The sequence below is a fragment of the Littorina saxatilis genome, linkage group LG4 (assembly GCF_037325665.1).
Source record: "Littorina saxatilis isolate snail1 linkage group LG4, US_GU_Lsax_2.0, whole genome shotgun sequence".
NCBI classification, from domain to species: Eukaryota; Metazoa; Mollusca; class Gastropoda; order Littorinimorpha; family Littorinidae; genus Littorina; species Littorina saxatilis.
In genome coordinates this window covers 5,458,015-5,484,798 of record NC_090248.1, presented here as the reverse complement: position 1 = coordinate 5,484,798, position 26,784 = coordinate 5,458,015, and the positions used below count along the sequence as shown (strand labels likewise).

The 26,784-nt window shown below is 39.6% G+C and overlaps 1 protein-coding gene and 1 long non-coding RNA gene across 8 annotated transcripts in view; one reads left to right on the top strand and one right to left on the bottom strand.

Annotated features, from left to right (window-relative positions):
* LOC138963941 (multiple epidermal growth factor-like domains protein 11) overlaps positions 1 to 26,784 on the bottom strand; it is a 231,214-nt gene that overhangs the window by 95,834 nt on the left and 108,596 nt on the right. The gene's annotated exons all lie outside the window — the stretch shown is intronic.
* On the top strand, positions 1,694 to 20,235 carry LOC138963822 (uncharacterized). Of its 7 annotated transcripts, none has more exons than XR_011454920.1 (8): positions 1,694 to 2,153; positions 3,032 to 3,183; positions 4,965 to 5,090; positions 10,593 to 10,695; positions 15,330 to 15,453; positions 16,263 to 16,374; positions 17,479 to 17,592; positions 18,120 to 20,235. It is a non-coding gene; the product is annotated as an uncharacterized lncRNA (long non-coding RNA). The 7 variants fall into 7 exon arrangements; XR_011454918.1 differs by having other exon boundaries at positions 1,698 to 2,153; positions 3,032 to 3,194; positions 4,965 to 5,065; XR_011454916.1 differs by having other exon boundaries at positions 1,705 to 2,153; positions 4,965 to 5,065.

Below are 26,784 nucleotides of genomic sequence, written 5' to 3'. Positions count from 1 at the left end.
ATAGATTCAGTACAGGGTAAAGTAACTAGAAACACCCACCCCCTACTTGTGGGCGTAAGAGGGGTTGGCGCTTTAGATTGTCTCAGTTCAGTACTTAAGTTTAGTGCTACTGCAGATTAAGATCAGTGGGCGGCACCAACATTGCTTTTTCGGATTTTTCTCTCTCTCACACAGCAATGAATATTTCAGTGAAATAAGGTTTATGCAGTATATTTTGCACGGGCACACTGTTGCACAAGCCAAAGCGAGACGTGTGCATCTGCAAGGCATGTTTCTTTTGAAGAACACCCACATGAGGTCAGTTCTATGCCGGCAGCAGAAGCAGGTTCCGTGGTGAGAAGTGTGTGTTAAAGGAAAATAGTGTCAGGTTCTAATCTTCTTAACTCCCAACCACTCTCCTGAAACGGTGGAATATGTTCGAGTGTTTCACTACTCTTCCAGATCAATGTACATCAACCAGAGAAGAAAAACCTATTCCCCATGTGTTGTAGTTCACGTGATCACATTCTGCGAAGTATTGGAGCATCTCAGCAAATGAAGAGAGAAACAAAAGCCAGTCACTGTCTGGAAGTGATCGTGTGAAGAAGAAGAACAAACACCAGTAGCATGTGGGTTCTCCAGAACTGACATTTTATGAGGAAAACTGGCAAAGAAAGCCCATAGAGCTTTCAAAGTGAGTTGTGGTTTCTCCAGTGCTCAAGATTTCGTCAGTCATGAAGATTTTATGTACCGCCCAATCACCTTCAAAAAGTGTATGTGCAATTGAAAGACCCCCATCTTTCGAACTTTTCCGTTTGCGTTGCCATATTGCAGCATTTTGGCCTCGCAGTACAGATGCTTGTCAAACGCCTTCAAATAGTTTTGTCATTGCTTGACATTTCTTGAACACTGTACAAATGGTGTCAAAGACTGGTGTCCATGTCATGAGCGGACATGGGCAAACTGAATACTCACCTCCCTGGAACTTCTTCTCCATCGGGCTGCTGTCTTAGGCAAGTCAGCAACTGCACACTATGATAATGTCGTATCATCAGGCTTGTTCAACTCATGTCAACATTTTCATAAAATGTTTTATCATAGATTCACATTCATTCACTGATAAAATATGCGACCCCTGGTCTGCCGATATTTTCTCAAATGGACTTTGTTGGCGTTTACGCAGTTATGCCAAATTTGTGTTGCTACTGAAGGACGAATAGCACACTTTATGCCAGACGAGCTTCTTCTTCTTCTTCTTCTTCTGCGTTCGTGGACTGAAACTCCCACGTACACTCGTGTTTTTGCACGAGTGGATTTTCACGTGTATGACCGTTTTTACCCCGCCATTTAGGCAGCCATACGCCGCTTTCGGAGGAAGCATGCTGGATATTTTCGTGTTTCTATAAGCCACATAACTCTGACATGAATTATACAAGATCTTTCCATACGAAAGGGGGTAAGGTACCAGCAGGTATGCACATAAGTTGACCTGGGAGATCGGAAAAATCTCCACCTTAACTCACCATGCGCGGTCGGGATTTGAACCCACGACCTACCGCTTTGGTGGCCGCCCAGCTGAAAAAGTACCACACGATGTACTATAGTATACTATAGTAAACTATAGTAAATGTACCCTGTACTATAGTAATGCAGTAAATGTACCATGTACTATAGTATGTACCATATTGTACTATAGTACAAAGTACTTTGTACTATAGTACTGTGAAGTAAATGTACCATGTACTATAGTACTGTGTGGTACACTAGAGTACTTTGTACTTTGTACTATAGTACCGAGAGTACCCTGGTGAAGTACAAGTACCACAGCTGAAGTAAAAGTACTACGCTTACTGTAGTACTTTCAGGAGACTGCCCGTACTTTATTCAAAAAGTACTACGTATCATTGCGCGAAGGACATGCACTATTCATTTTGCAAACGTGCATGTAACATGAATACATCTGCAGAATAATACTGTTTTTCTATTTATGATTTATTCAATTTCATTTTTTAGTCCTTTTGGAAACTTTTCCAAGAATGAATGTCAAGCACTTCATCTCTGCTCACACAGTAAAATGCGGTAAACAGACAACTGTGAGTTACTGTCAGCCATTTTGTTTTTTAAAGTCTGAGAGCGCGCTGTTCAACTCATGTTTGTTTGTTCACACTTGCAAGGTAAGTGAGACAGTATATATATAATTTTTGTGTCCATGTTATAACAAAAGCCCATTTCCTAATGTGAGTGCTACCTGGGATCAAACATTTGTGGGCATGTTGTAGAGAAACGTCTTGTCATTTTTGTTCATAGTTACCGTTAGATCTACTCCATTTTTTCTTGTGATATTTTTAGTTAATGCAACATGCATTCATTATTTTCTGTTTGAATTGCTGCTAGAAAGTCCGACAAAATGGATAGCAAAATTATGATTGAAGAGTTGTATTTAAAACACAGTCAGAGGAGTACGGGTTGATTAGATTGTATCAACATCTTTATTTTTCTCTAGCCGAAAATGCCATTCCTTGCATTTAGATCTGTGAACAAACGGGAGGTCACAACAAACGGTTGAGGAGTAAATCAGGAAATCACAAAGTGTACATGTATCATGTGGTCGAATCTCGATCTTCCCAGAGTGGTAAGCAAGATGTGCAGTTTGTTTTTGTTTGAACACACTGTTGACTGAATGATTTACAGCTTTGGTTTTACTTTGAAGTGTTCACCTCTAAGAGTAATACCTAATATACTGGACTCGCAACGAAATATATAAACAAATGACAATGGACAACGTTTCGACCTAAAGGTCTTCAACAGGTTAAAAAAAAATGAAAACAACAATACAAATAACAAAACGACTTATCAGAGAAGATGGCGATGCGCTGTGAAGCATCGCCATCTTCTCTGATAAGTCGTTTTGTTATAAATGTATTGTTGTTTTCATTTTTTTTACCTGTTGAAGACCTTTAGGTCGAAACGTTGTCCATTGTCATTTGTTTATATATTTCGTTGCGAGTCCAGTATATTAGGTATTACTCTTAGTTTATTATCTCGCTTGCAGTCACTCCCTGTTTACTCCGTGTTCACCTCTGTTCAGCCACCCGGTTCTCGCCCAGAGTTAGATCTACGTCCAGTCAACAGATAAGAAGTGAATCACAGTGGACGCAGAACCATTCAATTGAAGTTGGCAGAATAATTTCTCACCCCTAGCTGGTAAGTTCTATGTAAGTTTATGTGATCATAGATTGTACACATGTATGTTAACTACTTCGGGGTCTCCACTCAATGATAATGTATGAAGTATGCGCGCGTGCGTGTGTGTGTGTGCGGCGTGTGTGTGTGTGTCCCTAGTATACTATGTGTTTGTGCCTGTCTATGTCCCTGAGAGAGTTGATGAACGGGGAAACGGACGATGGGAGTCATTGTGTATAGATCTACCGACATCATTTTCTCTTCACAGTTTCATCTTCTACTGCTACACTTTCAGTAGATTCTACTGCTGCGCTATCAGTAGACGATTTCTGATTGCATTTGGTCTTTGCAGCTTCCCAACAGAATACCACAGAGCACGTTGGAGTGAAAGCTACTACGTCAAGTTCATGAATATCAACTACAGTAGCTATAAAAATCATTTTTTCCGTTTCTTTGTGAAATGGGGGCGCCATATGTCCATTAATTGCATATTGAGCATTATATGCATAGAATGCATTCTATGCGCATAGAAGGCATTCTATGTTCTTAGAAACATTATATGCGCATAGAATGCATTGTGTGCATAGAATGCATTCTGTGTCAATCGTAAATTTGTATCTGAACAAAGAATTTATTTGTATAACATGAAATATTATTCTATAAATGCTATAGAATGTAGTTCTATACATTGGATTCAATTCTATACTTACAGGATTTGAATCTTTGTTACAGAGTAAGATTTCATATATTTGAATTTGATTTCTTTGTTTAAAAAACAAAGTAGTTGAATTTAATTCTATTGCAATAGAATTAAATTATATCTGTAAAATGCATTCTATGGTGATCACAGAATGAATTGCGGCGCGGCACATAGAATGCATTTTGCACAAAGAATAATGTACACATGGAATACATTGTGAACATTTCATATTATTGTGTACACAAAGAATCAAATTCTGTGATAACTGATATATCAGTATTATCACAAACTAATCAATTCTGTAACATAGAAATGAATTTTATAACAGGGAATTTTGTTCTATAACATAGAATTCTTTCAATGTAAAGAATGTCATTCCCTGTTATATAATTCAATTCGACGTAGAGAATAAACATTTATGTTATACAAATGAATTGTTGGTTCACATACAAAATGCATAATACTAAAGAATACATTCTATGCACATAGAAAGCATTCTATGCAAAGAATGCTTTCTGTGGGCAGATAATGCATTCTAGATCTATGCACAAAGAAAGCTATTTTATGCGTATAGAATGCATTCTCTATGCATAGAACACATTACATGCATAGAATGCACAATATAGAATTAATAAACACATGGTGCCCCGTACTCAGTTGCTTTTCCTAATACATATAACAGTGTCACTAAGAAATTAACAAGGAGAAAAAGAAAGAAAACGGTCATATTTCCTTTTGTGTTATCTTTTGGTGCATGGGTTCATGGGGGGTTCAAATCCTGTAACCGACAGGTTCACAGTGTACCGCGACATTGCTTCGACCACCAAATGATGCTTACATACGATTGCATTGGCGTGCTCTCTCTCTCTCTCTCTCTCTCTCTCTCTCTCTCTCTCTCTCTCTCTCTCTCTCTCTCTCTCTCTCTCTCTCTCTCTCTCTCTCTCTCTCTCTCTCTCTCTCTTCTAAATCATTTCACAATGCTGTGTACAGTTACTGTGTGTGTGTGTGTGTGTGTGTGTGTGTGTGTGTGTGTGTGTGTGTGTGTGTGTCACAATATAATGGCTTGACAGCTGTTCAGGTTGCCTGTTTAATTTCTGCGCAGATTCTACACACACCCCACAGCCGGCACCTCGATGAGGACTGACGATGGACTTGTGATGGCTTTATGCCCTGCTGCACGAAGAACATCATAGTTCAATAATGGTTGGGTGGTTGTTTTCTCAGAAAGGTTTCAATTGATACACTCCCCCTTTTTTGACTCACATGCGAAGCAAAAGTGAGTCTATGTACTCACCCGAGTCGTCCGTCCGTCCGTCCGTCCGGACGTCCGGACGTCCGGAAAACTTTAACGTTGGATATTTCTTGGACACTATTCAGTCTATCAGTACCAAATTTGGCAAGATGGTGTATGATGACAAGGCCCCCAAAAACATACATAGCATCTTGACCTTGCTTCAAGGTCAAGGTCGCAGGGGCCATAAATGTTGCCTAAAAAACAGCTATTTTTCACATTTTTCCCATTTTCTCTGAAGTTTTTGAGATTGAATACCTCACCTACATATGATATATAGGGCAAAGTAAGCCCCATCTTTTGATACCAGTTTGGTTTACCTTGCTTCAAGGTCAAGGTCACAGGAGCTCTTCAAAGTTGGATTGTATACATATTTTGAAGTGACCTTGACCCTGAACTATGGAAGATAACTGTTTCAAACTTAACAAGAAGGGCAAAGCCCATACGACTCACATGCTTTACACATTTTTCCTACCAAAATACATGTGACCTTGACCCAAGGTCAAGGTCATCCAAGGTCATGCAACATAAAGCTGTTAATTCAAGACATAGGAAGTACAATGGTGCTTATTGGCTCTTTCTACCATGAGAATGGTCACTTTTAGTGGTTCACTACCTTATTTTGGTCACATTTCATAAGGGTCAAAGTGACCTTGACCTTGATCATATGTGACCAAATGTGTCTCATGATGAAAGCATAACATGTGCCCCACATAATTTTTAAGTTTGAAACAGTTATCTTCCATAGTTCAGGGTCAAGGTCACTTCAAAATATGTATACAATCCAACTTTGAAGAGCTCCTGTGACCTTGACCTTGAAGCAAGGTAAACCAAACTGGTATCAAAAGATGGGGCTTACTTTGCCCTATATATCATATATAGGTGAGGTATTCAATCTCAAAAACTTCAGAGAAAATGGGAAAAATGTGAAAAATAGCTGTTTTTTAGGCAACATTTATGGCCCCTGCGACCTTGACTTTGAAGCAAGGTCAAGATGCTATGTATGTTTTTTGGGGCCTTGTCATCATACACCATCTTGCCAAATTTGGTACTGATAAACTGAATAGTGTCCAAGAAATATCCAACGTTAAAGTTTTCCGGACGTCCGGACGGACGGACGGACGGACGACTCGGGTGAGTACATAGACTCACTTTTGCTTCGCATGTGAGTCAAAAATTATGTGGGGCACATGTTATGCTTTCATCATGAGACATTTGGTCACATATGATCAAGGTCAAGGTCACTTTGACCCTTATGAAATGTGACCAAAATAAGGTAGTGAACCACTAAAAGTCACCATATCTCATGGTAGAAAGAGCCAATAAGCACCATTGTACTTCCTATGTCTTGAATTAACAGCTTTGTGTTGCATGACCTTGGATGACCTTGACCTTGGGTCAAGGTCTCATGTATTTTGGTAGGAAAAATGTGTAAAGCAGTTTTTGACTCACATGCGAAGCAAAAGTGAGTCTATGTACTCACCCGAGTCGTCCGTCCGTCCGTCCGTCCGGCCGTCCGTCCGGACGTCCGTCCGGCCGTCCGTCCGGCCGTCCGGAAAACTTTAACGTTGGATATTTCTTGGACACTATTCAGTCTATCATTACCAAATTTGGCAAGATGGTGTATGATGACAAGGCCCCAAAAAACTTACATAGCATCTTGACCTTGCTTCAAGGTCAAGGTCGCAGGGGCCATAAATGTTGTCTAAAAAACAGCTATTTTTCACATTTTTGACTCACATGCGAAGCAAAAGTGAGTCTATGTACTCACCCGAGTCGTCCGTCCGTCCGTCCGTCCGGACGTCCGTCCGGACGTCCGTCCGTCCGGAAAACTTTAACGTTGGATATTTCTTGGACACTATTCAGTCTATCAGTACCAAATTTGGCAAGATGGTGTATGATGACAAGGCCCCAAAAAACATACATAGCATCTTGACCTTGCTTCAAGGTCAAGGTCGCAGGGGCCATAAATGTTGCCTAAAAAACAGCTATTTTTCACATTTTTTACATTTTCTCTGAAGTTTTTGAGATTCAATATCTCACCTATATATGATATATAGGGCAAAGTAAGCCCCATCTTTTGATACCAGTTTGGTTTACCTTGCTTCAAGGTCAAGGTCACAGGAGCTCTTCAAAGTTGGATTGTATACATATTTTGAAGTGACCTTGACCCTGAACTATGGAAGATAACTGTTTCAAACTTAAAAATTATGTGGGGCACATGTTATGCTTTCATCATGAGACACATTCGGTCACATATGATCAAGGTCAAGGTCACTTTGACCCTTATGAAATGTGACCAAAATAAGGTAGTGAACCACTAAAAGTGATCATATCTCATGGTAGAAAGAGCCAATAAGCACCATTGTACTTCCTATGTCTTGAATTAACAGCTTTGTGTTGCATGACCTTGGATGACCTTGACCTTGGGTCAAGGTCACATGTATTTTGGTAGGAAAAATGTGTAAAGCATGTGAGTCGTATGGGCTTTGCCCTTCTTGTTCCCATTTTCTCTGAAGGTTTTGAGATTGAATACCTCACCTATATATGATATATAGGGCAAAGTAAGCCCCATCTTTTGATACCAGTTTGGTTTACCTTGCTTCAAGGTCAAGGTCACAGGAGCTCTTCAAAGTTGGATTGTATACATATTTTGAAGTGACCTTGACCCTGAACTATGGAAGATAACTGTTTCAAACTTAAAAATTATGTGGGGCACATGTTATGCTTTCATCATGAGACACATTTGGTCACATATGATCAAGGTCAAGGTCACTTTGACCCTTATGAAATGTGACCAAAATAAGGTAGTGAACCACTAAAAGTGACCATATCTCATGGTAGAAAGAGCCAATAAGCACCATTGTACTTCCTATGTCTTGAATTAACAGCTTTGTGTTGCATGACCTTGGATGACCTTGACCTAGGTCACATGTATTTTGGTAGGAAAAATGTGTAAAGCAGTTCTTAGTGTATGATGTCATTGCTAGGTTTAGTTATTTGACCTTGAAAGGTCAAGGTCAAGCATGTGAGTCGTATGGGCTTTGCCCTTCTTGTTAGTGTATGATGTCATTGCTAGGTTTAGTTACCCTAAAGGTCGAGGTCAAGCATGTGAGTCGTATGGGCTTTGCTCTTCTTGTTTCTTCTTTTTCTTTGTGTTTCTCTCCCTATCGTTTTGTATCCTTAGCGGATTATGACTTTATTCGGTTATTCTGCAGAAAAACAAATGCCGCTGCAGAAAATTGTTTTTCTGCAGCAACTTTGAATAATGTCATCATCCGCTGAAGCATTGTTTTTTTCTGCTAAGGATTTGTTTTGTCTTTCATATCGTATGTCACTAGCATCATAGTTGCATATTTTACATTTGGGAACTTTCAAAACTGATCCGGCGAAAGTATACGAAATTTGCGTGTGGAGTTCCTGGCCCGATCTAAAAAGAACGAAAATTTTATATTTGAAATAAAAGTATAGTTTGGAGGGGGAAAAAAGGTAACAAAATAATTTGATAAAGGCTGTATGCATGGTCAGTTTTACTTGCTTACCAATAGCCATATCATCTCACTTTAAACATACGAATCCTGGGACTGTCTGTTACATGTTTTCACACACACAAAATTCATAGGGAGAAAAATGAAGGGGAGGGGGGGGGGGGGGGGTGGGTGGGGGATAACAGTGAGGATGTACTGTTCGGACCGTGCATGGCCGATAAAAGGTCAGAGTAGAACAACGCCCCATTGCCTCGCGCGCGGCTTCAGTAGCTGGCAGAAAGCACACCACCTACTCGCCGTGTACCAATAAAAGTTGTTATATTTAGTCAAGTTTGACTAAATATTTTAACATCGAGGGGGAATCGAAACGAGGGTCGTGGTGTATGTGCGTGTGTGTGTGTGTGCGTGTGTGTGTGTGTTTGTGTAGAGCGATTCAGACTAAACTACTGGACCGATCTTTATGAAATTTGACATGAGAGTTCCTGGGTATGAAATCCCCGAACGTTTTTTTCATTTTTTTGATAAATGTCTTTGATGACGTCATATCCGGCTTTTCGTGAAAGTTGAGGCGGCACTGTCACGCCCTCATTTTTCAACCAAATTGGTTGAAATTTTGGTCAAGTAATCTTCGACGAAGCCCGGACTTCGGTATTGCATTTCAGCTTGGTGGCTTAAAAATTAATTAATGACTTTGGTCATTAAAAATCTGAAAATTGTAAAAAAAAATAACAATTTATAAAACGATCCAAATTTACGTTTATCTTATTCTCCATCATTTGCTGATTCCAAAAACATATAAATATGTTATATTCGGATTAAAAACAAGCTCTGAAAATTAAATATATAAAAATTATTATCAAAATTAAATTGTCCAAATCAATTTAAAAACACTTTCATCTTATTTCTTGTCGGTTCCTGATTCCAAAAACATATAGATATGATATGTTTGGATTAAAAACACGCTCAGAAAGTTAAAACAAAGAGAGGTACAGAAAAGCGTGCTATCCTTCTTAGCGCAACTACTACCCCGCTCTTCTTGTCAATTTCACTGCCTATGCCGTGAGCGGTGGACTACGAGTATACGGTCTTGCTGCGTTGCATTGCGTTCAGTTTCATTCTGTGAGTTCGACAGCTACTTGACTAAATATTGTATTTTCGCCTTACGCGACTTGTTTCATTTTTTTGCATCAAGCTGAACCAAGCGACCCTAATGTAATCATAGCAGAAGACATGTGATCGAAAATGTGTCATGTGACTTAGCAGCTGACAAGTCTGTCAAGAAAAGAAGCGTTCGTTGCGATTCGTAATGGCGACATTCGAGCGAAGTTCCTGTTCCTATTGAGCAGTTTTTCTTCTTTCATAATAATGGCTTTACTGGTTACAAGAGAGCACCGAGTCATTGCAGTATGTATATATATCTTGATCAAGTTGATGTCTTTTGTGCAGTACGCTTTATTTAGTTGTTGCTGGTCTGCGTTTGTGTTTTCCACAGGCACATGATCATCTTGATCTTGTGTCAGTTTGCATGCGCAGCCCGCTAAACACACCGCAAACCCCCCCTCCCTGTACGTTGGTCCAAGCGAAGTTCAGTTGTATGATTTACTCTTTGATTTGATTTGTTCTGCTGCATTAGCATTGCTTCGACAACGTAACCGTTCGCAGCTGTTGTTGTTTGTTGTTGCTGCTGTGTATGCAGATATGCAGCCTGGCTGTTGGAACTGTTCTTTCTCAAAGGTGTTTTGGCAGTTTTTCTTTAGGAATTCGTTTTTGTTAAGTTTGTTGTATGCGTACAGATTTCTAACTGTGTGCAGTTTTGATTAACAGTTATATTTGATATAATTACTACTTTAAAACACTCTTTTAGTTTAGATTTTTAATCTTTATTCTATTGTAGAAAGAGACTGAGGAGGAGGAAGAAGATCATTACCTTAGTTTGATTGTTATTTTGCAGGTTGTGAAACTGCAAAACAAGTAGGAATGATTGGGAGACTTCCAAGGGTGTAAAGCAAATGTCATGGAACAATTTGCACTCTTCTGTTTGACAGTGAACATGTGTGAGTATTTCAGTTTTCACTCTCTTGTAAATCACTTGAGAGACCAATATAATATTTTACACGGGAAAGGATAATCCTTCCAGGAAATATACCAACCTCAACGACCTGGCTGCTCTTTTTATGTGTAAAATGTTTAAAAAAAATATGAGATAATTTTGCATTCTGACACAGGTGTAACAAAAACCAATTGTGCACAGAAAGGAGCCTGGTTCAATTACAGCAGCACATACGTACAATTGTAGGATGCAGTATAACTTCTTCTTCTGCGTTCGTGGGCTCAAACTCCCACGTACACACGAGTGGATTTGTACGTGTATGACCGTTTTTACCCCGCCATTTAGGCAGTCATACGCCGCTTTCGGATGAAGCATGCTGGATATTTTCGTGTTTCTATAACCCACCGAACTCTGACATGGATTACAGGATCTTTTCCGTGCGCACTTGGTCTTGTGCTTGAGTGTACACACGAAAGGGGTTAAGGCACTAGCAGGTCTGCACATACTCCTAACTTTAATGTGCTGCAGACGGGTGTCACCCAAACGCCCGTCAGTATAACAATTATCATGTAACAGGTTCAGCAGATGTTTTGTGATTTACGAGAGTGTTTAAAGGCATATGTACGCGCTCCCGTGTTTACAAAGTGTAGTTTGCCCATAATCGATGTCAAACACACCATAAGACCATATAATGACGATATGTCACCATGCGCGGACCATAATACATGCATTACAGCTTGTTCTAGCCTCTGAAAAAGTGAGGATGTCAACAAAGCCGCGGTGTTAGCTCCCTTGCATCAACGTTACATGTGTTGCCAAATCTATAAATAGGACGATCCAGATCAAAATGAAAATTAACATATCTCAACATTGAAGGGGTCCTAGACCACAATATTTTGCAGGGAACTTAATTTAGCATGTCTCCAGCTGTTGGTAAAGCAATTAGCGTGTATAGTCATCGAGTACATATGCCTTTAAAGAAAGGGAAGGACAGTCGATCTTCAACAAGTTTGAACTACATTTGGCCTACGATTTGATCTGCGATCAGCTCCTGATTGGATCGCGGGAATAAATCTCACGATTGAATCGCCCGTGTGACACCAACTTAAGTTTTCTTGCAGATCTGTGGTTTGTAATTCATGTAGTGAAATCAACTAGTGTCAGTGCAGGGATGTTGCTACAAATTCATACCAAAAGGACAAATGTCCTAGATATATATTCAGCATCAATAGGACATTTGACCGCTTTCAGAAATTTCAATAGGACGTCAGGATTTTTTCATTTTCAAGAATGACACTCGCCGTGTTTCCCCCTGTTTTTGACCCTAATGTAGCACAGGATGCCGTTGAATAGTCAAATGTGTTCAGCTTTTGTTGAACTTTGGCAGGCTTTAGATTTTTTTTGGTGGCATAACTCAGTGCGCTTCGTCAAAATGTCTCGAACTGAAAGCAAAAGCAGAAGCAAGACTTAGTCAGTTGGAGTTGTCTCCCATACTCCTAACTTTAATGTGCTGCAGACGGGTGTCACCCAAACGCAAGATCCGCACTGCACAACTTCAGTGCACCTGTATGCGAGAGTGCTTGGTCGCTTTGGTCGCTTTTTGAAAATGTGTATCTTGAAAGGAACATTAACGAATATCGCGCTGTCCGAAGGAATTGATTTCTTATCGGACAATGCCAGCACTTAGTTCAAAACCGTAGGACATCTGACCGCCATGCGGCTATGTGAATCGGACATTTGAGCCTCTAAATCGGTCTATGTCCGATGTCCGACGCCTAACGACATCCCTGCAGTGGAAGATTTGTCCATGGATCCAGTCTTTTCAGCCAATGAAGCACCATACATTTTATGCCGACAGAAGTCTTTTTGGGACAACATGATGATTGACTTCATTTATGTGCCAAAAGGCAAAGATATCGACAAGAATGAATGCTTTTGACATTAAATGAAACATTTATAGACAGTTTCCAACTCACCAGAGCTGCCAAAGAGCCTTCACTTGTGCAAAATGATGATTGTAATCAGACGGGTATCAGAAACAATCTCTTGGTAACCTGCACATCTCCCTCCATGGCGACGTGACAGCGCGCATTTGTTTGTTTATCGCGTAACAACACAGTTCAACTTTGTGTATAAAATATCATCAATGTGTGGCGTGTAATCTCCGAATCAGTGCGTTCCCAGGGTAATTCAGTGTGAGTGGAGGTAGCCTGCGCATCATGTGTGACGGCATGAACAAATTTGATGGCAATATTTTATACGGGAAGTAAATTTAATTGATTCTGGCTCAGTCTTATAGATTTTGAATGCAGTGTTTTGGTCGTGTATATGCTTTTCTACTTTGAAGCTCATTTGGAGCGTTACGCTGATCAAAGTTAGGTACTCAAAGTGTGACATCAGTCCTATGCAGGTTATGCCTTGAAACACACTCGCATTTCACAAAGACACTAATAAATGGCAACATTTCTGTTTTATTAGATAATATTTAAACAATAAGAACATAGATACGATTGTTATTAACAACATAAAACGTGAGGTAAGTCGGCAAAGACACTCCTAGTGTTCTTTTCCATTTTGGGTCGCCACATTTGCTACCATTTTCACAATAAATTTTAATATTACCATATGAGTTGTTCTTTGCTACTGGTCACAAGTGGGGGTCAGCTCACACGGACGCATTTTTCAATACATTCTAGGGGAGAAACTGGTCACAAAGCACCCAGTACATGACAGAGAGATAGGAGAATCGGCACAATCAAGAAAATACCAAATTCATTCAATAAATATGGAAATATTAAGATTTACTGTGAAAATGCTAGCAAAAATGGCGTCCAAAAACGGGAACGCACACTTGGTGCGTCTTTGAAGACTTACCTCCCGTTCTGTGTTGTTGATAATAGTCGTGTTTGTGCTGTTTTTGTTTAAATAGTATCTTATAAAACGGATGCAGTCCTAGAAATGTTGCAAATTATTGTTGTCTTTGTGAAATGCGAGAGTGTTCTGAGGCGTAATCTGCATACGGCTGATGTCCCACATAGGGTACCCCACTTCGATCAGCGTTTCACTCCAAATGTGCTTCATAGTAGAAAAGCAGATACACTTCCAAAACACTGCATAACAGATCTACAAGACTGAACCAGAATCATTGAAATTTACTTCCTGTATAAAATATTGCAATTAAATTTGCTCACGCGGTCCCACATGCAACGCAGGTTACCTTCGCCTTTGATTCAAAGTAACTCCACGCTAACTGAATTACCATCGAAACGCGGATAATGAACTGATTCGGAGATTACACGCCACACATTTATGATATTTTACACACAATTTTCAACTGTGTTTTTTCGCGATAAACAGCCATAAACAAACAAATGTGGCGCCGTCACGTCGCTTCCGAAGGAGAAACGCAGCTGGTTACCAAGAGATTGTTTCCGATACATGTACCTGTCGGATTAAAATCATTGTTTTTCACGAATGAAGGCTCTTTGGCATATCTGGTGAGTTGGAAACTGTCTATGAATGTTTCATTTAATGTCAAATGCGTACATTCTTGTCGATATTGTTACCTTTGGGCTCATAAATGAAGTCAATGGTCGTGTTTTCCAAAAGTGACTTTTGTCAGCATAGAACTTACTGTGCTTTGATCATTGACTGAGAAGAATCTTCCGATGACACTAGTTCATTTCACTACGCGACTGCAGATCTGCAAGGAAACTTATGGCAGGGGAAATAAGCTTAACTGAAGACGAATAAGCGGAGTAACTGTTCTTCAACGGATTGCTCTCACTGATCTAAATATTTAGATCTTGTCGTCTGCTAGTAAGTAGTCTTCGGTCGTCTGAAAGTCACATCTATTTCGACTGTGTGCATCGATCCGTGTAGTGAAATGTTGATCTGTCATGATTTGGCAACATAACTTCGCTACATGTGCTTCGAGTGTATCTCCCCGTTAACCATTTGAAAACGTCTTTTAACAAGACCATGTTTCGACAGCCCAGACGGGGAGGATCCTCGATAGCTCACAGGGTATATAATGTTTTCCGCTGTTTTTTTAAAGAATCCTTTCAAATTTACTATTCCAAAAGTAGATCTACCTTATGACACGACTCGAGTGGCAAAGAACATTCTCTGCAATTCCTGTCTCAGTCCGTGCAGCCGTTTCGGGTCCTATCGTCATCATACAAACATACACACAGACACACAAGAACCAGCTTTAAAAGTTAGATTATTTAAGAACCATGTGAACCAGTGATTTTTTTTCTTATGTACATCAGATACTTCTGCTTCTGCAGTATTTCTGCTTTCTGAAAAGCTATATTTCAAAAACAAAACTAAAGATTTGAATTTTGACCACTTTTCCCCCTTTCTGTCAGTAGTACTGAAGAACAACTCGCATGTATTGAATGATCGTAGTATTTTCTTTGATTGTGGTGATTTTACTATCTCTCTTTTATGTACTGGGTGCTTTGTGACCAGTTTCTCCCCTGGACTGTATTGAAATATGTGCATGTTTGTGTGAGCAGCATGACCCCCACTTGTCACCAGTAGCAAAGAACAACCTCATTATTATGCAATAGCAGATATTTTGTACAAGTATTTGCTCTTCTTTTTAATAGATTTACTTTAAATATTTTTCAGAGTTCTAAATGGTTGGCTACACTGTAGCAGTGACTGTTGGGTGAAGGATCAACTTCAGCTCATTTTCTGACCTCATGGATGATCAACATGTATGCAGATTCTGCTGATCGCCTGAGCTTCCTGGGTGTGTACATATTTGTATCTATATTATTAAAAGGCCCACTTTGATCGCCTGAAAGTTTGTATGACACATGCAGTTCCTATACCCTCCAAGGATTGTTTAAACTAGAACGCAATACTAACTCTGGTTTAAGTTTAAGCCATGAAGCTCAAACTGCTTTCTTTCGCTTATGCCTCTTTGCTGATTTGTTTGCATTTTGGCATAAATTTAGACACATTTACGGCAAATCAGTAAGCTAAAATCCAGAAGAATCTGTCAAGAATCGCCTTAGCGAAAAGCATGCAAGTGCTTTACATAGGGCCACATTCAGAGACTGTAGAGTACACAGAGACCATTCATACTTCTTTGAGCCAAGGTAGGACTGGCTATGGTTTTATCACGGCTTTGTCAACATACTGTCATTTCTGTCCGGCCAACAGTGCTGCAAAGATTCATTGGATTGAAAAATGTGTCCGTTATCGTTTGTGAAATTTTTTTTTTTAATTAAAAGACCTGGAAAAAAGCCCCAGAACAGATTATATAATAATTGATTTTAAATTTTCGTTTTAAATCAGTGTCTTTTCACAAACTAGCCTTTGTTATTTTGAATGCATAGTTCAGTCTTAGAGTGAGAGAATGTGTGAGGCATAAATTGCTTTTGACAACAACAAAAGTTCCCGTTGAATCGAGAAGCTCCCCCAAAATCATTTTTATTACACATGCCTATTATAAGCCAGCATAGTGCAAGCAGATTTATTTGTGCATGTGCTTGTATGTACAAAGACAGATCATTTGTACAAGTGTTGGCTCTTCATTTTTAATTATTTTTTCAGGATCCTTAGTTGGGGGTTCCACGGTATCTGTGACTTTTGGGCAACATATCGAGTTCTGGTGGTTTTTTGACCTAATGGATCAACATGTGTGCAGACCTGCTGAGTACTTGAGGTAAATTGGTTCAATTAGATATATTGTTCTGCCTACCTGAGAGATACCACCCATGTGATAAATGAACCATCTCTTCACAGGCGTGTCTATCATGTAAATGAGGTTGGTTTAAACAACATGCCTGACAGGGATGTCATTTTCCACTGCTTATGCAAAATCTCCGAGACAAACTTCATTCTCATGGCAAGCCCAAAAGTGTTGCAAGAATGACTTAGCATCTGTGACTTTGTAATCATGAGCAGTGGAATATGAGGTCCCTGCCAGACTAGCTTGACATGACCTCAATGATATTCCCACATGTGGGTGTATGGTTTAGTTATTACATGGGTTATCTCTCCGGTACATAGGATGAAAACAGAATACTACATGGCTTGCTGTGTGGCACCAGATTTACACTTATTGCTTTTCAAATGTTGAAATATTCACTTTTACTTTTGTAAACCTGGTAACACACAGTAGGCCATGTAGTGTTCTCTATTTGTATCATTGAAACGCTTCTGTCCGTCAATCACACTTTAAATTGCCTTACATTTTGGATGACATATATGCCACCCCTTTGGTATTCCTCTAATAGTTTTAGCTAAATAGAAAACTTAGTTTCAGCTAATCGCTATGGAGTATTCTTTCTTTCTTTATTTGGTGTTTAACGTCGTTTTCAACCATTCAAGGTTATATCGCGACGGGGAAAGGGGGGAGATGGGATAGGGGAAAGGGGGGAGATGGGATAGAGCCACTTGTTAATTGTTTCTTGTTCACAAAAGCACTAATCAAAAAATTGCTCCAGGGGCTTGCAACGTAGTACAATATATGACCTTACTGGGAGATTGCAAGTTTCCAGTACAAAGGACTTAACATTTCTTAAAAACTGCTTGACTAAAATCTTTACAAACATGGACTATATTCTTTACAAGAAACACTTAACAAGGGTAAAAGGAGAAACAGAACCGTTAGTCGCCTCTTACAACATGCTGGCAAGCATCGGGTAAATTGTTTCTCGTCCCAACCAATATGGGACTCCCCCTAACCCGCGGGGGGTGCTATGGAGTATGCAAACACTTGAATTATATGCGATGAAACACTCAAGCTGCTTTCTCTTGCTTATAGCTGAGAGCAGCACTGCAGCAGTGACTGTCGGGTGGAGGATCCAGTTCTGCCTGTTTCCGACATAATGGATCAACGTACATGAGTGCAGACCTGCTGAGCACCTTATCTTCTTGGGTGTGTATAGATGTATATACATTTATTGTATTAATAAATTGTCACACACACACACAGATATACTGATAAACACATTCACGCCTGCACACATGCAAGCACAAACACACGCACCAGCACGTTTCAAACGCCCACCACCACCACCGTCTCAGTCGGTGCAGCTGTTTCGGAGCCCTTAGTTTTATAAGTTAGATATGCACTGAAAGCCACAACACTTTTAAGTTAGCTTTCATTATCATTCTCTTAACTCATTGTCTCCCAGGTACGGATATCCGTACCCACTCATATGGCTCAATCTGACCTGGTACAGATATATTTGTACACACAGTCACTTCCTGTAATGTCGATCTAACGCCTGCATTCCAGCACAGTTCCTACACAGTTACCACAATTCTGAGTGACCTGCTGCAGCACAGCTGGTCTCGGCTAAAGATAACTTGGTCAACATAGGTGGGGTAGAAAGTGTTAAAGTATGGCCCTATTTGCTTCAGTTAGCATGCTTTCTCATAGTCATACTGCTGTCATTGCAGGTTCCATTCCATGCTCTGGTGTGGGTGTCATATGCAAGAGAGCCTCCTGTTGACTTCCCGGCAGATATGTGCATGGTGAAGGACCTTGATACCACTTACAGACGTCAAAGCAGATACCATTAGAGAACAACCAGAACTGTTCAGCGGGTGCCATCGGCGAACATGAATACAAGTTACAGAACAGGAAAGCATATCACTGGCTAAGGGAACCGGACATCAGCTACTATAAACTTAATCAGATGCCTGTAGCAAATAATCTGGACACCAATCACAAATCAAACAGATGTGGAGGACAGAGAACATTGCATTTGATTATTGCCATATATGATTGTAACCCTGTTTGGAAAAAAGGGACATAAGCCACACTATATACTTTCTGGTTGCATGCTGAATACTCTCCATTGAACATTCAGTGAGTTTTGACTCACCTGGGCCAGAATGTATGTGTCGAGGATAGAGAACTGATAAGTCTCTTATCCCGGGGTTAGTTCAAAAACAACATGGCGGCGGTCGCACTTCAAGTGCTAAGAAACCGTGTTTTCACACACAGGAATAACCTGTTTGATGTATATGAACTGTTAAAAACTTTTCGGTTTTGCCGCGCTGATTTGTGTGACCACTGCCGGTGTTAAAAACGAATTTGAACTTCAAGTCGAAATGGCGATCCACCCAGCCCCTCCCTTTCCCTCCAACTTACTTCACTTGAATCCTAGAACAAATGTCCTTGTTGGACCGCATTTTGCCTTACCTAATGTGAATTTGCACAAGAAAACAACAACGCGAAGAAAACAATGGCACGAGAACAAGACCGGAACCCAGTTCAAAAAAACATTTCGTCACGCTTTTCATGACGTCAACGTCTACATTGATCATTTAGAACAGAGCGACGTCACCTTTCGAACGCGGATTCCTGAATTTAGAACAACCTTGACATTCTATCATGCGCAGAGATTCGGAAATCCCCATGCCAAAAATAGATTGAGGGGAATGCTTGGGTTAGTTATCTTTTCTGTAGTCTCGACTCATGCATTGCGCTAGAGTATCGATGATATCCTGGGGATAGATAGACCGAGCTAAGCTTTTATCCCGGGTTAAGATAGACCTGGACACATACATTCCGGCCCTGGTGACTAATCAGGCTGACTTACAATGGGTAGACAGAATTGAACATTGTTGTTTGCTTGGATGGTTTTCAAGGTAGAATTTACAAAGTTAACACACTGCTATGGTTTGATCAATTTCAAACATGACCACATGTGGCATTTTTTCAAAACCACATTTTTGACAAATATCGAGGATGTGTTGCAAAAGCATGTGTTCATATTTTTCTGAAATGTTTTTAAAGCTAGATCTTTGATACTTCACAGGCTATTGAAGTTGGATGACCTCTAGATGTGACCCATGTCAAGTTGACCCTCATAAACTTTTAAGTTCACAGAGGGGTTGAGTTCTTTAAAAAAAAAAAATAATAACAGAGAAATAGTATTATTTTCAATGTGTTTGAAGCAAGATCTTTGTAACTAAATAACTTTTTCTATGTAAAGTCACACACATACAGGGTTGGATGACATCAAGTCAGCTTGATATATTGCATTAATCAATTTCAAGGTCAGATTGGGGTAGAGTTCTGGTCAATAATAGTGACAATTATTGTCTCACTTGATTGTTCAGAGTTAGGTTCTTGTCCAGATGCAGGTTACAGGTTTTTTTCATGTACTGATGTTATCATGTAGGCATGGTCACTTTCAAAGCTAATCATAGAAATTAACTTGGCTGAAGGGGAGATAATTTTGATAAAATATGTGTTGTGCTAAAGATGAATTCCCACAAAGAAGAGTGCTATAATAATTAAATCTCTTTTGTGCATTTTATTGTTACTTGTTCTGGTTAACAGGGTTATAACAAAATTGAATTAAAACTGTCTCTGCTTTGGGACATTTACCAAAAATCAACAGCTTGGTAACTCACTGTGCAAGATAGACACCTTTTTTAAAATTATTATTTAATTGACAAATTGTGTCTTTTACATGTGAGTGGATATTTAGAAATGTTGTTACATAATTTTGATTATTAATGCTCGGCCGAAAAATTAAAATAAACATGTGATGAACCTTTACTTTCTTGCCAAATGTGACAGAGTGATTGCAGCCACTGGCCTGATCATGCACGCACACATTCAATTCACACAAAACAATTGATTCAGCAAAAATTAGGGTCACAATTACGTCCCGTTAAATTTGGAAGGTTATGGTACTTTTACAAGAAAGTACTGCAGTATACTATAGTAAACTATAGTAAAAGTACTATAGTACAAATTTTACAGCTACGAAAATACCACGCTGTACTATAGTAAACTATAGTAAAAGTACTATAGTACAAATGTACTGCGGCGAAAATACCACGCTGTACTGTAGTAAACTATAGTAAAAGTACTATAGTACAAATGTACTGCTACGAAAATACCACGCTGTACTGCAGTTTACTATAGTAAACTGCAGTAAACTGTGGTACAAGTACTGTAGTAAACTATAGTTTACTATAGTAAACTATAGTACAGTGTGGTACAAAAGCGTGCAAAATCCTATAGTACATTTAATTGTACTACAGTTTACTATAGTATACTATAGTACATTTACCACAAAGTACTATAGTACACAGTAATGTACTATACTATAGTACTATTTGTACTATAGTATACTATAGTACTTGTACTATAGTAAACTGTAGTTTACCATAGTACAATTCAATGTACCATAGTACTTGTACTATAGTAAACTATAGTATACTGTAGTACAATTCAATGTACCATAGTACTTTTACTGTAGTAAACTATAGTATTTCATAGTACTTTTACTATAGTATACTATAGTACAAAGTGTGGTACTTTTTTACTTGGGCGGCGTCTTACCACAAACCCAGCTTTAATGCCCGTCTAGAGCTAGATGAGCTGATCTTTTTAATAAATAACGCTTTATTTTCTGATTTCAAATGCTTTTGGGATATATGGTCATTATTCTGTAGCCTTTCTACAATGATGTCAGTAACGTTGCGCAGGGAATATCCTACGTTACCGTTCTCAGCAGATTGCTATTTTGCTTGTTTTCCGCAAATCCTGGCAACAATTGTTGAGTCTGAGTCAATTCAAGAAACTTTCTCACGACTCATAGATGGTTACATGTTGCTGAATTTCACAATGTCAAGAGTCTTGAAACCAACTGTTAAGATTGAAAGAATTAAAGACATACGGAATATGCAAAATAACTTAAAAATGTCAAATATCTTCTTTTTCATATGTCCAACAAAAATAAAACATTTGTCAACGCCTTTATCACATTAATAAACATAGGAACAGACACTAAATGTACCCACAAACACCAACTATGAGCGAAAATGTGTGAAAATTCCTGTTTCAATGTCCGCCATTTTGTTTTCAATATGGCGGCCAAAATATTAGTGGAGCAAGGTGACATCCCCTCTGGAGATGTTCACGGACATCTAATTGAAGCATCCAGATGGGATGTCAGCTTCTAACAAGCAAGGTTGACCAAGTTCACCATGTCCGACTGGAGCTATCTCTCCAGAACCCCGATCTTTTCAAAAAGCCTCGTGCAATCTCTTACGTTAATGCAAAGAAACGTCACTTTGGAAAGTGTAGCGTGACGTGTTAGTTCATCGAGGGGAATTAACGAGCGCATTTTTTTCTTCTTCCCATAATGACGTTTGTCTCGGTGACTTTGGCATCATAAGCAGTGGAAAAACAGGTCCCTGCCAGCTTGACACGACCTCATTTATATGATACACACGTACACGTGTGGTTTGAACAATATTTTTATGTATTGAGTGGTCTCTCTCACGTATGTAGGATAAGTAGTCGTTCATCATGTGGTATATTTAGTATTCTACTTTTCTGGATTGGCAAGTTTTGTGCCATGTACGTTAGAGAGAGAGAGAGAGAGAGAGAGAGAGAGAGAGAGAGAGAGAGAGAGAGAGAGAGATATATAGAGAGAAAGATAGAAAGACAGGGAGAGAGAGAGAGAAAGAGAGAGAGAGAGTGAGAGAGAGTGAGAGAGAGAGAGAGAGAGAGAGAGAGAGAGAGAGAGAGAGAGAGAGAGAGAGAGAGAGAGAGAGAGCATTGAATTGAACTTTATTTAACAAGGATTAAGGCTACGTACGCCTTTTCTTACAACCTGTCCTTGGGACGCACAGACACAAAATGATAAAATTGAAAAATTAAAAAAATTAAAAAGTTAAAAAGTTTACCAACAAAAGGAGGTCGGAAAACTTAAGCACGTGATGATAAAGATGACGATGATGATACAGATGACGATGACGATGACGATGACGATGATGATGATGATGATGATGATGATGATGATGATGATGATGATGATGATGATGATGATGATGATGAAGATGAGGCATGAAGAGCATACATATGTGGTTATTCATAAAATCAAATGCATATTATGCAAGTAATTATAAGTACAAGCTGGTAGCAATCGAATATGTAGTAATAGTACAACAAAAATATGTTCAGAATATACAATGCACAGCATATCTTTGGCGTAATACTAAGTGTGGTAAATCAAAACGCGTTAAACTACTCAGACATTAAGTGTTTTTTGACACATTTTTAAAAACTTTTTAATGACTTTAAGTGCTTAAAGGATGATGGAAGTGAATTCCAAACTGATGTACCCGAAAAAGTAAGACTGGTCTTATAAAGGTCAATTCGTGGAATCGGTGGGATCAAGTTGACCGACCCATATCTGTGGGTAGCTTTATTAAATAATGATGTAATGTAAATCGGCATTTTACCGTAATACAATGTATGCATGAAAATGGCTTTGTTTAACTTGAGATGCTTTTTCAGGGGAAGAAAGTTAAGCATTTTTGATTTCATATCTGTTGGGGCATTATCCTTTACGATGAGTTTAGCCGAGCGACGATAGAGAGAGTCTAACTTTTTTAAGTGGACATCACTGCTGCCATCCCAGAGCGTCGAAACATAATTGATGCGAGGCATTACATGAGCATGGTGGAACATTTCCAGAGTCCTTCTGTCCGTAAATTGCTTTAACTTGGATAGGAGGAAAACGTTCTTGCAAATATGCTGTAATTGTGCCTGCCACTTGAATTCACAATCAATAATTACCCCTAAAACGCGATGCTGTTGAACTTGTTCAATTGATTGCGTACCAATAGTAAGATTTAGTTTGAGTGGAGAAATCTGGTGTTTTTGTCTGGTTGCAATTACCATACTTTTAGTTTTTATTGGATGGACAAGCATATCATTGGCACTACACCAGTTATTTACATCGTTTAAAGCTGTTTGAAGGGAGGACTCTATTACTGAAACAGATTTACCACTTGAATGAAGAGAAGAATCGTCAGCAAAAAAATCACTTTTTACATTACTATCAGAAATGTGCAGTGGCAGATCATTGATATACAGACAGAACAAGATCGGCCCAAGCACTGACCCTTGAGGGAGATAAAGAGAGAGAGATAAAGAGAGAGAGAGAGAGTAAATGCGTGTGTGTGTGTGTGTGTTTGTATGTCTGTGTGTGTCTGTCTGTGTCTGTGTATCTGTGTGTTGACCACTTCTGAGAAAACTACTGGAGTGATCTTCATAAAACTTTACACACAAAATCTTCTATATAATACCCACAAAAATGGATTGCTCCCCAGTTTTTGACAGCATTCCTAAAATCATTTCTTAAAATGTCTCTCGTTTTCTGCAATACGACACCACTTCTTGTGAAAATACACTAAACAAGCAATTATGGACCATTGAACAGGAGCGCCTGAAGTCGAGATTTTTGGGATGTGGTGATGACTCCCAGGCAACCAGTCAACAGATTTAGGGAAAGTCTACTAAAGGGACTTTACCGTTTACCGACGTACGGTCTCACAAACTCTCTTGTTCGCCCGCTTTGTACTGCATCATTATGCGTTGTTTTGCAAGTACCAACATGCCTAGAACACATTTGAAGGGGTGACTAAGGTCCATACAGCAATTCATTACAACTTTATGCAAACGAAATAAAAGTGGCACCAATGTCTTTTTGTGCGAGAATTCTGCTTTTATTGTTTGGCTAACTATAAGGCGACGGCCACGTAGCCTTCACAGAATTTCACACCATTAGACGAGAGTCTAATTTTCAACGCCCAAATCGTGTGACAGACATTACAATTGGTGCGCTTGAGGTCGAGAGCTTCGAGTCGCAAAGCTGAATCCCAGGCAACACGTCGAAAGATTCACAGACATTTGTTGGCCAGGTGTTCGTTCAAAGAAGCAGCCATGTTATACGCGGCACTAGACGATGTTCTAAAATAACTATGTCAGGATTTCCAAGCGTTGTGGACAATTGCACAAACATAAAGGGACGATCGATTGATCTACAGCCATAAATCACAATTTCGCTGTCAACTTCTCACCGTCACCTTTCATTAATAGACAGCCCGCTCAAATTGCTTTGCTTTTTTACCCACCCGCCATGGTTTCGCGATATCACACCAGATCGAGCCACCATTTGCATTCAACGCCCATAAGGTATTACGGACAATTAACGAGATCGAGAGCTTTAGATCGCAGGGCTTTCTCCAAGGAAAGTTGAGAATAATATTTAGTCAGACTACCGCCAGGTGTGGTATTATAAAATCATGATCGTGTACCCAAACAGCTTTTCGAAGTTACTGTTGTGTTGTCGTGCATTTTAAAGACTGACGTTGATAAATTTCATATAGCAATGTCACCTTCACATTTCACTGCTACTATGGGAACAATGCCAATACGATCGCTGCATTGACTCACGAAAACTTTCATACAAACATTCACCCTTTTGTATCGCTTTTGTTATTGAAAGTCAATGTTCATGTGTTTACATGCATCGATCTTTCCAGAACCTACATGAAGAGTTGAAAAGCCATTTGACAGCAACAAATCAAAGATGTTTTGTCAATAGAATGAAAAGAGTTAACATTGCCTTTCATCAATAAAAAGCTAGCACACATTGCAGTCTTTGATTTATTTCGCTGCTATGCATACTTTGCTACTCCCATCGAGATACTCCCATCGAGAGCCGCCATGTACATTCAATGCCGAGACTTTTTAATGGACAATTGAAGAGGAGCTTCTGAAGTCGAGAGCTTCGGGCTGTGTAGCTGACTCACAGGAAACACACACACACAGATTTTGGGAAATTACACAGCCAGGTGGTCTAATATGGCAGTTCACACCAATAGTTGTCCAAGGTGGCTTTTATTTGTGTGTGCCTTGAAATACAAACAACGGTTTATTTCATAAAGTAATTCCACCTCCATGTAACACTTACACTATGGTGACATTACAACTTTCTGTCTTACGCTTTCACTTACTCTCTTGTTCGCTCGCTTTGTAATGCATCAATAATTATGCGTTGTTTTGCAAGTACCAACATGTCCAGAACACATTTGAAGGGGTGACTAAGGTCCATACGATGATTCATTCAAGCTTTATGCAAACGAAAAGTGTCACCAATTAATATGTTTCTTTGCGAGAATCCTGCATTGATTGTTTGGCTAACAAAGCCAACTCCCACGGTGCCTTCAGCGATTGTCTCGCCATTAGACGAGAGTCTCCGTAAACATTCAACGCCCATACCGTGTATGACAGACAATAAAATAGGGGTACTTGAGGGACAGTGCCATCACGATCGCTGTTAATCATTGTGCATGTTTTTACACGCACCCGTATTCCCAGCACCCACATGAAGAGTTGACTGGGCATTTTACAGCAATACGTCAAAGATATTTGTGTTAAAAGAATGAAAAGCGTTAACTTTCCCTTTCATCAAGAATGACCTAGCGCACGGTCATTCGTTTATTTCACTACTATGAATCCTTTATTACACCAATATGAGAGCCGCCATTTGCATTCAATACCAAGACCGTATTATGGAACATTCAAGAGGAGCGCCTATAGTCGAGAGTTTGGGGCTGTGGAGCTGACTCACAGGAAACACGTCTACAGATTTAGGGAAAGTCGACCGTCAGGTGGTTTGATATGGACGTTCAAACCAATAGTCGCTCAAAGTGGCTTTGTTGTTGTGACTTGAAAGGCAGACAGCGGTTCACGTAGAGTAATTAAATCTCCATATAAAACTTCTACTATAGGGACATTACAACTGCATTGACTCACGAAAACTGTCGCACAAACATTCACCCTTTTGTATTGCTTTAGTTATCAAAAGTCAGTGTTTATGTTTTGCATTCAACGCCCAGACCGTATAGCAGGCATTGGAAAGGGGTGCTTGAGGTCGAGAGCTTGAGGTCTTACGAGCTGACTCCCAGGCAACTCGTCACAAGCTTGAACAGAAAGTTGTTCGCCAGGTGGTCGTTCGATCAAGCAGCCATTGGGGCGTGGCACATAATTATTTCACTGGGAACAAACACACAGTCCACCAGTGTATTTTGTAGAGCAATAATAACGCCGTCATTATAACCACATTATCAAGGTAATCTTTAACATCGGGGCCGCCGTTTCAGCACTTATGGCAGTAGAGATGTGCGGGTGCTTGCCTGAAGCGAGATGGGAGAGAGAGAGAGAGAGAGAGAGAGAGAGAGAGAGAGAGAGAGAGAGAGAGAGAGAGAGAGAGAGAGAGAGAGAGAGAGAGAGAGAGAG